A 2,582-nucleotide genomic window follows, 5' to 3' on the forward strand; every position below is an offset into this window, starting at 1 on the left:
TGATCTAATAAAAAGCTGAACGGCCAACAGCTAGGCAGAGGAGAGACAGGTAGGGCACAGACAAAGAGAAACGGTAGAGGGAAGAAGCGAGGTGAGAACAAGGGAGACACCCGGCCAGGTGGTTGTCAGCCAGTCAGACACGAAGTAGGACAAACAGAATGAAAGGCAGAATGCCCCGAGGTGAGATGTAGATGAGGAGAAACAGGTTAAAGGAAGTTATGAGCGTGGGACAAGCAATAGACAAGGCCCTGCATTCGCAACTGAAAAGACGGCTCCGTGCCATGATCTGGGAGCTGGTTGGTGGCCCAAAAGAAAACCTCTTAAACAAGACCACTGTAGGTCCCATCCTCCCTGCAGCCGTGGAAAGACACCGTTCTGTCCCTTAGCAGAGACACACAGGACAGCCTGGGCCTGTGGGTGCTCTAGTCTCTCCCAAAGGCCTCTGAGTCACACCTCTCTTTCTTTGGTTTTCCAAGACAGGGTTTCTCTGTGTAGCCCTAGCTGTCCTGGAACTAGCTCTTTTAGACCAGACTGGCCTCGAACTCACAAAGATCTGCCTGCCTCTGCCTCCAGAGTGCTGGAATTAAAGGCGTGTGCCACCACTGCCTGGCTGTTTACATGCTTTTAAAATTAATTTTATTTTGTACCTGAGTGTGTATCTGTGCAGAGTGTATGCAGGTGTCATAGGAGGCCAGAAGAGGGCATTGGACCCACAGAAACTGGAGTTACAGTTGTGACCTGTTGTGTGGGTGCTGGGAACTGATCCTGGGTCCTCTGGAAAAGTGGCCTGAAAAGTATTGGCTCAAGACACCCAAAGCCAACTTCTCAGTAGGAAGGAGATTTATTTGCACCAGAGGGACAAAGGACGGAATAAGAGACAAAGACAAGACAAGGGACAAGAGAGAAAGAGAGAGGGTTTCCAAGACAGGGTTCCTCTGGGTAGCCCTTGGGTTCTCACCAGCTCACTGCTCCCAGTATGACAGCAGCTGTAGGAACAGCAGTTCCAGGCAGTGCAGGCTTCACTCGGAGTCCGAGAGCAGTGTCTTGGTGACCTGAGTCAGCAGCGCCAACTCCGCAAGCCCTGACTGCAGTGTGGGGACTGGAGCTGGCTAACACCTCGAGCTGGCTCCCACTGTAGCTGGTGCTGTTCCCCAGGCAAGCAAACCCAAGGCCTGGGGCTTGTCTAACTCCTCTACCCTTCTGTAAGCAAGGGGAGCCAGCACACACACGCACACCATGAATACCACACACAAACACACATACATGCACACACACACACACAAATTAAAAACCAGAAGGAAACTATTCAGAAAGAGAAACTGCTTGTATAGTGAATGTGTCCTGCCACTGTTCCGTAAAGCACACAATGTAACAGCTAGGGGTGCAGCATCTCAGCTGTGGTAGGTACTTACGTAATTCAGAGACTTAAAGTAGACAGGAGGACGCACAGACGGTCCATGTAACCTATACTCTGTTTTGAGAGGAGAATTATGGACTTGAGAAGGGCATTAAAATATCCAATTCCTCTCAGCTACAAAGGGAGGAATATATGGTGTGTAGTGTGTGCACACGTGTGTGTGTATATATAACATATACATAAATATGTATATCCCTATGTATATTAAGGGGACTCAAAAAATAAGGGCTTTCATTATTGTTCTTTTCCTGTTGTTTTGATTTTGAAACCACATGAATACCTACTCAAAGAATTTCAAAATATATTTTAACTATAATTTATTCTGTGTGCCTATGCATGTGCACAGTGTGGGCACATGTGTGGGTAAGAGGACGGCTTTCTGGAGTTAGGTCCCTCCTTCTCATGTGGGTCCCTGGGATTGAACTCAGGCCATCAGACTTGCTGGCAATCCCCTTCACTGGCTAAGCCATCTAGTCAACACAAAAGATCAGCAAGATGGGGACACTGCCCTTCGGAAGGACGGAGATGAATATATGCCTACCATTCTAAGGAGAAACACCTGGAATCCCTCCTCTACAAAGGAAGGAGACACACAGAGGTTCTCTGTGCAATAAAATGATGTTTATTTCACTTTTTTTAATACCTCTTACTAAGAACTCAAAATGTACATACATAGAACTTGTGATTACTAACAAACCATCTTAGGATGAGAAATTCTTTTAAAAGGTGAGAAGGGCTGAAGCAGACAAAACCTCAAAAGAATAAACAAAGATGAAAGAAATAGAGGAGGAGGAAATGAATCCACAGGCCGAGCCAGGGGGAGGCCCTAGGGATTTGTGGGAAAGCTCACAAGGATTCCCTCATGAGGCTCTCTGTGCGGTCAGGCCTCTCAGGCTCCTGACTTCTCGGCTTCACCAGGAGGCTCTGGAGGCTGTCCCCACCATCTGTGGGCTCTGGGCATCAAGCCTGCAGTTCAGCAAACCAGCAAAGTCACGGGAGGGTTGGAGAGGGTCAGGCACGCAGCAGGCCCCCTGCAGGCCCCTTGGGAAGCAGCCAGAGGGCGGGGCTTGTCCGTCTGTCTGTCCTCTACAGTCAATGGTTGGTCCAGAAAAATCGCAGCTGCACCCGTCCTCTCATGAGAACCATCTCCTCCACCAAAGGAGGC

Source organism: Alexandromys fortis, unplaced genomic scaffold, assembly GCF_014885135.2.
Source record: "Alexandromys fortis isolate MF-2015 unplaced genomic scaffold, M_Fortis_MF-2015_v1.1 scaffold_9, whole genome shotgun sequence".
In the NCBI taxonomy this organism is placed as follows: Eukaryota; Metazoa; Chordata; class Mammalia; order Rodentia; family Cricetidae; genus Alexandromys; species Alexandromys fortis.